This window comes from Choloepus didactylus, chromosome 11, assembly GCF_015220235.1.
Source record: "Choloepus didactylus isolate mChoDid1 chromosome 11, mChoDid1.pri, whole genome shotgun sequence".
NCBI classification, from domain to species: Eukaryota; Metazoa; Chordata; class Mammalia; order Pilosa; family Megalonychidae; genus Choloepus; species Choloepus didactylus.
Window position 1 is genome coordinate 57,639,447 of NC_051317.1, and position 13,782 is coordinate 57,653,228.

Consider the following 13,782-nt stretch of genomic DNA (forward strand, 5'->3'; position numbering starts at 1 on the left):
TTACTCTTTATTTGTCTTTGAATTTAAAAATTTACTAGGATGTATATGGTATGATTTTGTTTTCAAAAGTCTCCTTGACCATTATAAGTGTTTTTGATCTATACATCTGAGTTCTTAAAATTCAGAGATTTTTTTCCAATTGTACATTTTTGCTTTGTTTCAACTTCTTGGGTGGCTTAGTAACAAATGACTTTAATTCTTAAGATAGGTCTTCTTTTTTTAAGGTGTATGACCCCCCAAAGTATTTCACACATCAGGACTAAAGTTTCCAGAGGCTGCTGATCCATCCTTTCTACTTCCTACTTTCTGTAACTTGACAGTCATGTTCGAAATTTATAGTGAAGTCCTAGCAAGTATTGCTCAATCTACTTAAAGGGTCAACCTCTCTCAAATACGAGGGCACCTAGCTGGCTTTCTGACTGGTACAAAACCTGGATCTTACAGTCAGGGGTTAGAAAGTAGAGGAGAGATAGAGTATTCAATCACATTTTAAGTAAGTGGATTGACTCAAATGGCAAGACATGCAACAACAGCCAATTATGGAGTTTTGTTCAGTTCAAAGATTATGGGGTTAGCAAAAATTGCTCTCAAATTCTGGTAAGAGGTTGGCTGTCTGCCTTAACTTATGACAATTTGAGGATTTTATCCTTTGGTTTTATATTGTTTCTGAACCTTCATTGCTGTTTTGTCAAAGAGTTAAGATAACCCAATTCATGACTACAAGCCAAACAGTACTTGAATCTGGCATTGAAACCACTCCTAGTTTTTTCCTTCCTATGTGAATTTTTTTTACAAAAATCTCAGAATAAGGTTAAGCATTAATTTTGATTGCTGTTTATAAAAACTAACCAAATCATGGTGTTTGTGAGGTCTTACCTCCTTATGTTTATTAGACATTTTTGATCATTAGTGTATCAAGTTCAGTGGCCACAAGTATGATTGTTTGCCCTTTTCAAATTATTTCTTGAGTGAATTACTGAGAACATGGGCAATTTATGTTAAATTCTTTTCCATTTGTTGTGTCTCCTGTGGTAATTTTGATTTCTTCTGAGTACTTTACTCCCTTTTAAAGTTAACAGATTCTAAACCTTCTTATTTAATCACTATGTTTCCATAAAAACTTATTCTTCACAGGCCTTTTGTGATGTATTATTTTCATAGAAATTATATTAGTTTTCTATTGCTTTTGTAACAAATTACCTCAAACTTAATGACTTAAAACAACACAGATTTTCAATTATGGAGGTTATAAGTCCAAAAAAGTCTTATATAGAGAAAATCAAAGGCTCTATTCCTTCTGGAGACCCAAGTGGAGAATCTGCAACTTGGCTTTTCCACCTTCTAGAGGCTGACCACATTTCTTGACTCAGGGCTGTGTTACTTCAAACTCTGCTTCCATCAACACATCTCTTTCTCTTACCCTCACACTCCTGACTCTTTTACATATAAGGTCCCCTGTGATAACATTGGGCCCATGTGGCTAACCAAATATAATCTCTCCATCTCAATATCCTTCTCTTAATCACATCTGCGAAGTCCCTGTTGCCATAAAAATTAGCATATTGGCACATTCTAAGATTAGGATGTGGGCATCTTTGGGGTCTGTTATTCCACCTACCGCAGACATGAAGTGAAAAACAAAATATTTTTTACTTATTGTGTTGAATCTTGTTCCTTTTGCTCTTACTTTCCTTCCTTGTCCTTCCTTTGCTTTGTTATATTTTGGGGGGAGAGACAGGCGTTCCTACAAGCTGCATTTCCCAAGCTTCTGTATCCATCTGGGTTCATCCAATGAAATGCACTGGTAGAAACTGGAGGGTAGGATAAGGAAGAAGCCTTAGGATATCTCACTGTACTTTAAGCTCTTTGATCCTTGGGTTCTTCCTTGGATTATGCTTCTTATATGGCTCCAGCTCCTGCTGAACAGGCTTCCATTCTCCCAACATGTGAGTCTGCCTCCTAGTGTTTGACAAAACTGTCTCCCCTTTTCATTCCTCTAAGCTGGCAGTAACAGAGTGTTCGTGCAATTTTCAGGGCTTCCTCATCATCCTCTGTTTCCATTCCCAATTTTTCTGAGAACTCTGTAACCATTTCTGTCTATTAAAATCTCTCTCTTTAAAATACTTAGAATAAATTTCTGGCTTCTGCTTAAGATGCAGAAAGCTGGAAGCAGCATTATTCTTACCTGCAAATAGGATAAAGCCAGACAATTTACAAAATGATAAATTGACTGACGTGACAGCTGAAATTAAAGGAAAGATAGGATTCTCCATAGAGATATAGGAGCACTGACTCATCTGTTGACAGGGACAGCAGTTAAGTCAGGGCTACCATACAAGCCAGTCAAAAGAATTCAGCTAGATTCTTTAGGAAATTGCTCAAGACAATGAGTGGGCTAGTCTGAGTATATAGACCCCCTGGTAGCTGCAGGAAGTTCACACACATTCATATCCATTTGTAGATTCTTCCACGAACTAATGGCTGCTCACAAGTAAGATTAGGAGCAGGGCAGGAGACCAGAGAAAACCTCCCTTATGTTGTAAATTTGGTAAACAGGAGCAGAAAATACCCCACAAAGGCAGAAATCTTCACTCAGAACCTTTTCTCTTATGGAACAAAAGCCTTAAGTTGATGTGGGAGAATCAGCAAACTTTGAAATGCCCAGGACACAGGTGAATATCCACTGTGATTCAGAGATAGAATGCCACTATACCTATAACCATAGGGACCAGACTAAGGGAATTCTGCAAAAACAAGGACAAGTGTAAAATAATGAGAAACCTTTACCTGAGACTCAGGGATGCAATGCCTGCAAAGATTAATCTGAATGAGGGCAACAGGGAATATTCTCCTGGACCTCACAACTATATTAACAAGCATTGCTTAACAAACAGTAACAATCTATGCAAGTGCATGGAGAGAGATCCTTTCTGATGCTCAGGCTCACAGAGAAAGACTAGAGCTAAGAACGAACCCAGAAAATTGAGAAAAAAATCTCTGCCACCCAGTCCCCATCATATTCACCAAGTAAGGCTAGAAGAATTTCCAGACGGTGGTATATTGAGTGTTGCAATAGCAAAATCCAATTTTAGCTCAACTTCTAACTATATTGACTCAACCCCCATGCTGACAGTGAACAGTTGAGCATGTCCATCCCAGCCTCCGTGGTTCTGTATAAGTTATCCTACTTTCAAGTAAAAAAAAAATTATGACTTACACAGTAAAGCAAGAAAACTCAACTAATTCACAAGAGGCAAAGCAATCAACAGAACCAGAACCAGATATAACCAGATTTAGGAATTTTCTGACAGGGAATTTCAAATAACTCTATCGGAATGTCCTAGTAGAAAACCTGCACAAAATGCATGGACATATGGAGAATTTCAGCAGATGTGGAAACTATAATACAAAAAAATAAGGGAAATACTAGAAATGAAAAACACAAAACAGAGATGAGGAATTCCTTCAGTGGACTTCTCAGTAGAATTGTCATAGCTACTTAGATAATCAGTAAACTCACTGTCTTTCTCTCTCTTGTCTTTCTCTTGTCAGTTTCTCTCAGAAAAAAATTAGAATAGGTAGAGATACAGATAGGTAGATGATAAATAAATAGATAGGTAGATAGACAGATGGATATAGAGATAAATGATAAATAGATGACAGATATATTAACTGAACTACATGATTTTTGTGACAAAGGTGACACTGAAAACAAAGATAATTTAGGATGACTATAGTGACTTGGTGTTATCTATCATATTTTATGAAGATCTGTTTTGCTAATCAATCTAAGTGAACTTTTCTAGAATGGGACCTGGATACATTTTATCCAAAGTCAGTTGAAATTCTTTAACCAAAATATTTTAAAAAATGAAGAACCAAAGATCTTCAGACCATTTTAAAAAATACATTTTAAAAAATTTTCAATTACTATAAAACAAAAAAGAAGACATTGCATGTATCTTTGAACAGCAAGTGAGGAAGAAAACAAATGAAATAATGGTAACCTAAACACCGTGTGAGATTTAATCTTCAAATTCTGTAATAGTTCTTTGAAATACGTCAAACAATTGCAGGAAATTTTTGTTAGAGCTACTATTTTTAATTTCAACTTTGAGAATTGCTAACTTCATGAAAAAATGAGAAAATATTAAGCAATTTTTTTATTAAAAACAGTGACATTTTATTAGATACAGGTATAATTAAGAAAGTGAGAAAAGAATGCCAGTATGTACCAAGTAAAATTATTTTGCTTATGTTGATTTTTATGTTTAGATATTCAATTTGAAGTTTTTTGCTTTAATTTACAAAGATATGCTATTTCTGACTTTTCACAAAGAATTGTAATAGTGTCATCAATATAATAAAGCCAACTTATTGATAAACAGATATTTCAATAATTACATAATTACTATTTTTGTAAAAATTTAAATGTCCCGATTGTCAGTTGTAAATATATAAGGAAAGGAAAAATAAATATATTTTTATATTTCTTTTGTACATTTTGATTAAAACATTTAAAATATTGAGGATTAAAGTATTTTCTTTGTAAAAACTTATCAAGAGTAGTTTGAACAATTTTCTCCTCATCTTAAAATTTACAGTGTAGAGTGAGCACATTTTCTATGCCTTTGTGAATTATACTCCTAAGTCTGAATCAGTTTCCAACTTTTTATTCTTTGTAACTTTTTGTGCCCTTGTTGCACATTGTTGTGAAATATCTGTCCTAGAGTTCTTTTAATGTGAATATTTCTGCCAGCATCATTTCTTCTAGGACATATTCACCCGTTTTGTCGCAATCACTTTCCTCATTTATGTTGCTAAGCTTGCCTTCACTAAATACCTATGGCTGCACATCTGGAGTTCCTCAAACAGAGGCAATGTCAACATTCCATAGCCATCTATTTCTTCTATTACTCAATCTACATTCAATTCCATTTCACTTCCAGTATTATTACCTCTGCTTTCTTGGTTGCACTGTCATCTTTGTTGTACAAGCCCCCTTTTGGATTACACATTTTTGCAAAATATCATATGGGCTTCTGTTGGTTTATCACTGGGAGATAAGGAAGGTACACAACTACACACTTTGTTGTCTGTGCATGAACTGAATAACACATGCAGTGACCTTCAATGAGAAACTTAGAAAGAAGTAATCTGATTGGTCACTGATTATAATGTGCATATGTTATTTATATAATAGTTTGTGGACTGAAGAGCTAACTGCAAATTGTGTACTTTATGTAATTTCTCACAGTTAATGTACTGTGGTAACTGAAATTTGAACCATGGTATTGAGAGATGGTACTATTTAACTTAAACATAGTAACAAATTCATCCATAATGAAATTATTCAAAATAAGTTCTCAGTGATAATAATCAATAATTGTCTATTGAACACTTTACACTTATTACTGACTAGGCCTTTCACACAAGTTAACTCATAGTATCCTCCATGTTGGGGCATTTAGTAAGCATTTTTTGAAGACTCACTACTTTATCCTCAATTCTGAGGAACCAGATTCCCCAAATAGTATCAAAATGAAGAAAAGCATAATTTTATGTAATTTACATCATTTCATACAGTTCCTAAAAACAATCAATGATGACAGTTTTTCCCTCTCAACTCAAATGAGGACCAAGTATTTAGGATATTATGGAATTACATCCTCAGTTTCTTAATTTCTTCTCTTCCTATTGAATCTTTCATAGCTAATTTACATTATTAATATCAGGTACAGCATCACCATCATCATCATTATCATTGATTAAAAAAACAGCTTCTGTGTAGTATCTCCCCTCTTATCCCACTTCTAAGGTCAATGATCTTTCCACTATCTTTCACTTCTCTCGTCTTTTGCTCTTCTATACAGTATTTACAATTTTATTAGATTACTGTACATGGTTTTGTTTATTGTACTTCTAAAGAGTCATAAAGAAACTAAAGAAAGTTCAGAGAAAGGCAACAACCATGTTAGGCATTGAAAGTTGAACTTTATGTACAGTGATTTTGCATTATCAAGACACTGTTTTCAGGTACATGAAGCTTATATAGCAGAGATTGATCAGTGTTTTTTTTTTTAATTTCCTTTTCTAAAACCACAAATCAGAGAATAACAATGAAATATAGATAAAGCGAATTACAAATTTTCTCCACCCTGCAGCTACGTTAAAAAAATAAAAATGGATCAAGTCACTTCCTTTCTTTTTTTTGCTGTTAGTATAAGTCCAAAATCCATGAGAAAACTCACGCAACAGGAAACTGCTCAGTCTGGCCTTTAAGTACCTTTCTTTGACTCATTATTTTCCTTTCTCAGTTTGCTCTCCTGTCTTCACATAGGCTGCTGACTCTACCTGAAAACTCTTCCTCTACACTATTCCTCAAACTCCTTCATAAGGCTAAATTCTAACTCGCAGATTTCACCTTGACGATCAAATCTTCAAGATGGTCATCCCTAACTCCCCTACCCTTGAATGTAATTTTTAAAAACATTGTTAACAGTCAATCATTCCTTTCTTAATGTCTTTCTTTCAACTCATCTCTAAGTTCTCAGTAATTATCTTTAGATGCAAACAATGACTGGTTTGCCCACTGTAGTATACCCAAGTCTAATGCAAGAATGGATATAATAAGCATTTACTGATGGATAAAGGAATATATGAATCGCTAATTACTATTAAAAAGTTTCATTACCATCAAAGTGACAAAATATCTCCCAAGGGAGATTATGTATTCTCCATCCCCAAAACACTATCAAGAGTCAATTATAGATCTTGGATAATTTTTAACATCACCTAGTTGAATCCAAAGGGTGGGTTCTGTCAATTCCCTAAGAGGTTTTCTACCTCAAAATAGAGAGATTTGAAGATTTTATGAAGAATGAGGATCTCTACATCAAAGAACACAGAAACAGTGTAGAAAATTTTCCCAGCGAGGGTCATGGCAATGTAATGTTTCATTCAGTTGAACAATACTCGCAGTTTTAGGCTGATTCTAGAAAGCATGTAAGTTTTTGCAAATTAAAACTTGGGAAGCTAAAACTGCTGGAGGCAGCTCAGCTATTGCTTAATTACAGTGAATGATTAGTTTGTCTTTTGGTGACTTCAGAAGGCAAATTTGTATTCCCAGGCAGTCTGTCAATTGACCAGGAGTTTTGTTGTTCTTTCTTTCCCTTCTTTTTCTTACCATCCCTAACCCCAACCCTTCCCCTCGCTGCTCCCCTACTGCCCACCCCCACCCCACCCACCCAAAGCAAAGAAGTAATTCAGTGAAGATTCAAGCTTGCTGAACTCAGAAATTAACATTTCGGAGAACAATCATGTCTACCATTATATAGCTTTATATTCAGTCCCTAAAATAGGAAAAAATAAAGGGAGAAGAGAAATTTAAAAAAAAAAAAAAAGAGTAACATCTTCCAAGAAAACTGTCAATGAAGGAATATCAAATTCATCTCTCTGGACATTTTGTTCATTTCCTGTCATTTTTCACTAAGGCACCCCCTCCCCATCTTTGAAAGAAAAAGCATAAAAACAGCCAACCATGGAGATGAAAGAACTGTGATCCCATTCAATGTCACTGTGCAAGTGAATAAAGTAGTATTTGAAAAAAGACCTTGAAGTATATTTCCATAAACTGTAATTAAAGCTTTCCCAGTTCTTAGCCCCATCTGATGGATCTCTACTTTTTGTTTTTTGAAACCGTCATGAAATCCCCATTAGCATAAAATGTGCGCTATCTCCCAGTTTAAAGAAACATCTCATTACCTTTGAAAATCTTTAGCTAATTTTCAGTTCTCTATTTTTCAATTAATCTAAGCTATATCTAAAAAATATCTATTTTATATTCACCTCTGATGAAATATTTCACCATCTTTTTCTGGAAAGATATCCCTTTTCCATGGTCATAAAAAAACACATCATTTGGTAATATTTATTAGATAAATAAACTAAAATTTCCAAGGAAAATGCAGCCTTACTCTAAGTACCTAAGGAAATGCTTTAAAAAGTTAATATATCTTTCTAATTCAGCAATTTTAGACATGCTAACTTTAAGATTTTGCTACATAGCTAGCTAGTTTACCTGGTATTTCCATTATAATAGTAGTCTCTGCCTTAAATTTTGTTTAAAATAGCAGAAATGTACCCATTTTATCAGAAGCATCCCCTTCCTCTCATACTCTGGAGCCCTTTCTATTTTGCCTCCAGAAAGACTTCACTTAGGCAGCTGTATCTAATAACCTGACTCATCATTTTCTCTTTCTCTAATTGTTGATTCCCATTAGTATAAAAGTATGCCACTATCTTCTAACTTACAGAAACAACTCCCTTTATCGCAAACTATCTTTAAACTGCCAGTTTATGTTTCTGCTCTCCATCACCATATCAAAATGACTCAAAAGATTTTCTACATTGTCCCACTTTCTGAAGTGCCATTCACTTTCTGTTTAGAAATGAAAAATCCTTTATTGTTTTAATTCTTTGCCAGCAAAAATGAAAGAACAGAGATTAGATTTGTTGAATGAGTAACCAAAATTGTGTCCCACTTTGTTTAATAAGTAATGAATGTTCCTGAATATTCCATGTTTGTTTGAAAATGAACGTTTATTAAACTTTTTAAAAATATTCATACACCTATACATACTTACCACACTCACACACAAAAAGGCTTGTAAAATGCTTTTTCCATTATACTCATTTTTTACAATTTTTTATGCTGGTTTCTGACACAGGTTTAAAGTTTTTTAATATAATTATTTGTCAGTTTATCCATGCTTTCTATGAATTTTTACCTTACGTATTTTCTTACTAGGTGCATATAAAAGTTCATAACTGTCAAATCATGTTGGTGCATTGTTGTTTTGACCAGTATGAAATATTCACCCAATATAAATAATTTACTATAAATTCTAGTTTGTTTGATAATAACATTTCTTCAACTATTTTCTTTTGACTAATATTTGCTGGTAATGTGTTATTTTATTCTCAATCTCTTTTGTATATATCTTTATGTCAAGTATGGTTCTAGTTCTGTTATGTTTTGGAAATTTTTACACATCCTAAGAATATCTGTGTTTTAATAGTGGCATTTACTCAATATTTTTATGATTAATGAATTTTGTAGGTATTCCTGCTGTGCTGGTTTGGATGTATTATGTCCTCCCAAAAGCCATTCTTTAATCCAATCTTGTGGGATATTTGGATTAGTTTGTTTCCATGGAGATGTGACTCACCCAACTGTAGGTGATACTTTTGATTAGATCATTTCCATGGAGTTGTGGCCCTGCCCATTCAGGGTAGGTCTTATTTAGATCACTGGAGTCCTTTAAAGAGAGCTCACACAGAGAGCAGCTGAGAGAGACTTTTGGAGAGATGCTTGCTGATGCTCTGAGATGCTTGGAGATGTTTGCAAATGCTAGCCCTTAGTTTGCTCCAGAGAAGCCACAGGAGCTGAAGAAGCTAAAAGAGACAAACCTAGAGACATTTTGGAGAAAGCCATTTTGAAATGCAACCTGGGATCAAAGGGCTAGCAGATGCCAGCCACAAGCCTTCCCAGTTGACAGAGGTTTTCCAGATGCCACTGCCCATTCTTCAGTGAAGGTATCCTCTTGTTAATGCCTTAGTTTGGACACTTTTGTGGCCTCAGAACTGTAAATTTGTGACCTAATAAATCCCCTTTATTAAAGCCAATCCATTTCTCATATTTTGCATACTGGCAGCATTAGCAAATTGGAACAACTACCACTTTATTTTTTGTATTCTATTTTTTCTTTTAAAAATCATCCTAGATTTTCATTTGATCTATCTAGTACTTTTCTTTTGTTTTTATATTTTTATATTTTTCCCATTGTTTGGAATTTACACATTGTTGTGATTTGAAGCTCTATGTACCCCAGAAAAACATGTTCTTAAATTTAATCAATTCATGTGTGTATGTACCCTTTATAAGTGGGATCTTTTGATGAGGCTACTTCAGTTAAGATGTGACCCATCTTATTCGGGGTAGATCTTACTCCTATTACTGTAGTCCTTTATAAAGAGAATGAGTACAGAGAGAGTCACAGGGAGCAGAAAGCTGAAACTGAACCCAAAACAGAAGGAATAGACCAGCAGATGCTTCCATGTGTCTTGCCATGTGACAAAAGAGCCAAGGATCACCAGCAGCTTGTCTTCAGGAAGAAAGCATTGTGTTGATGATTCTTTAATTTGGACATTTTCCTGGCCTCATAAATTCCCATTGTTTAAGCCAACTCATTTCATGGTATCTGCTTTGAGCGGCCTAGGAAACCAAAACACACATCTTCTTCCTATTTCTGTTACTGATAACTCTTAATTCTTAAAACATGTAATTAAATCTATAGAACACATTGGATGCTAAACAATATGCTGGAACATCTGAGATTTCAGTTCCAGATTATATTTTGTAATTTTTATGTTATTGTCAAAAATCATTTAGGCAACTATAAATTTGTTGTTTCTTTGGACACCACTCTTTCTTGAAACAAAATCTCTAGTTTGGATTCCTTTTTATAATGTTGCTAAGGACCTCCCCAAATAAAACATGTTAAAAGGATCCATGGGTGCTAAACTTTCTGAGGCCTTCTATGTTCCAAAATATCTCTACTTTCCTCCTACTCTTGAATTCTAACAAGGAACTCTAAGTTCAAAATTATTTGCCCTAAGATAGTTGAAGATAATTTATCTTTGCTGACTCCAATTTCATTTCCATTTTTAAAACTCTCAAAAAAAATAAACTTTACTTTTCAGAACAGTTTTTAGTTTTACAGAAAAATTCGGAATATAGTATAGCGAGTTCGCATGTACTCCTCATTTTCCCCTATTATTAACATCTTACATTAGTATGGTACATTTGTTCCAATTAATGAACCTGTATTAATATAGTTTTCATTATTGACTAAACCCATAGTGTTCAATTTTTTTTTTCAGTTTTTACCTAATTTCCTTTTTCTGTTCCAGTATCTCATCCAGGACAACAAATTGCAGTTAGCTGTCATTTCTCCTTAGGCTTCTTTTGACTGACAGTTTCTCAGACTTTCCTTGTTTTTAATGACTTTGACAGTTTTGAGGAGCACTGGTCAGGGATTTTTTAGAATGTCCCTGAGTTGAGATTGTCTGGTGTTTTTATCACGATTAGTCTAGGATTATGGGTTTGGGGGAGGAAGACCACAGGCAAAGTGACATTTTCATTACATGATAAGAATATGTATTGTCAGCATGACTTACAACTTTTGATATTCACCCTCAACACCAGGCTGAGTTTGTTTGTCAGGTTTCTCCACTAAAATTTCTATTATATTTCACCACTTCCCATATTATACTGTATAAGGAAATCTCTATGTGCAGCCCATACTGAAGGTGTAGAGAGATATTCCACCTCTTTGAGAATTGATTTCCCACATAAATTATTTGGAATTCTTCTGGGTGGGAGATTTGTCTCCTCCCCCCATTGATTTAACATCTAGTTAGTTGTTGATATCAGTATGGACTCATGGATAGTTATTTTATGCTTTGTTGAATGAATCAATATTTATTCATTCATTTTGTTGTTCAGATTTTTCCAGCCTTGGCCAAAATTTGTGAGCTACTGTGTCCCTTTGGCATATCCCATCATTGTTGGTTGCTTGCTTGCTTTCTTTATTATTTTTTTGTCATACTGCCTTACTTGCTGGCACTAAAAGATATTCCAAGCTCATTGTGTATATTTGCTGTCTTAGTCCTAGAATCAACCATTTCCCCAAATAGACTTTTTTCCTTTTTATTAGAGAATAGTGTAAGAAACCAAATTTTGCATGCTAATTGCTCCTAGGGTGTGGTTGCTTCAGGGTCATCTCAGTTGAAAGAGCAAAGAAATATATGTGTGTATACATATATACATACCTCTGTGTATATACATATCTATAAATATTTCTATATGTAAACATTTGTATCTATATTAAGCTAAACATGAGTCCACACTGATGTCTCCAAATATAATTCATTACCACATTCATCATTCCAACCTCCTCCCAATGGTTATATGCAAGCTTGCACTTCAACGCTGAGAAACCTGGGCCCCACCATCTGCCATACATTTTCCTAAATGTGTATCTCCAGCATACATATATAATTTTATCAAAATTGTCATCACATACCCATTTTTTAAACAACTTCATCAACTAAAGCACAGTGCTTATATATGTTTTTTGTTTTTTCCTTTGTTTTATTTTAATCTCACAGACACTAATTATTTCCAAAGTTACTTATGCTAACCACCCCCGCTTCAGTGAGGTTGTTTCATGCATTTGTATTACAGTTAGATTGTTTTGTCATTTTTTTATGTTCTATGTTCTATTCTGGGATCCCCACCTTCAAAACATTTTTATTTTTTTTTATGTATTTAGGTTCATTTTTTTGTGCTGTAAAGTTCTATGAGTTTTGCGAAATGCCTAGTGCTATTTATTTACCATTACAGTACCACACAATAGTTTCACCTCCCTAAAACTACCCTGTACCTCGCGTATTCAGCCCACTTCTCTAAGCCACTGGGAACTGCTGATCTCCATGGTTGCTATTGTTTTGCCATTTCCAAAGTGTCAAAAAGTAGAAATTATACAGTGGGTAGACTTTTCATACCATCTTCTTTCACTTAGCAATATGCATTTAAGTTTAATCCACATATTTTTTGTACCTTGATAGCTCATTTAATTTTATTGCCAAATAACATTCCATTATATGGTTATACTATAGTTGGTTTAACTATTAACAAAAACATGGATGCTTCTGGTTTTGGCAATTATAAGTAAAGCTGCTATAAATACCTGTGTGCAGGCTGTTGTGTTAATATAAGCTTTCAAATTAGTTAGGTAAATATCGAGTAGCTCAGTTTCTGGATTGTATGGTAAGACTATATTTAGCTTTGTAAACTTCCAAATTATCTTACAATAAGGGCTTTTAATTTTTGTAAATACTGCTAAATTACTTTCCAAAGTGGATGTCCCATTTTGCATTCCCAACAGAGATGAATGGAGTTCCTCTTGCTATGCCTCCTTGCCAGCAGTTGGTAAAATAAGTTTTTAGGACTTTAGCTATTCCAATAGGTGTGTAGTACTATATCATTATTCTTTCAATTTCAATTAACTAATGATGAATAATGAAATTTATTTGCTATCTGTATATCTTCTTTGTTGTGGTGTCTGCTCAGATCTTTTGTCCATTTTCAAATTGGGTTGTTTGTTTTCTTATTGCTACAAGTCTTTATCAGATATTTGCTTTGCATATGTTTTCTCCCAGCGTGTTTTTCTTTTCATTCTTTTAGCAGTGTCAATCTCAGGTAAAAAGTTTTAATTTTAATAAAGACAACCTTATCAACTCTTTCTTGCAGGCATCAGGTTTTGTTGTTGTATCTAAAAATTCGTCACCATAACCAAGGTGATGAAGATTTTCTCATTGTTTTCTTTTGGAAGTTTTATATTTTCAAGTTTCACATTTAGTTCTACAACCCATTTCAAGTTAAACTTTTATGAAAAGTGTAAGATCTGTATCTAAGTTCATTCTGTTGCTTATGGAACAATTGTTTCAGCATCATTTGTTGAAAAGACCATCCTTTTGCAGTGAATTATCTCTACTCTCTTTTCATGATCAGTTGACTATATTTGTGTAGGTATATTTCTGGGCTATATATTTTGTTCCAGTACCACTCTTATTGATTACTGTAGCTTCATAGGAAATTTTGAAATAGGGTAGTGTGAACCTTCCAATTTGTTCTTCCACATTGAGTTGGCTATT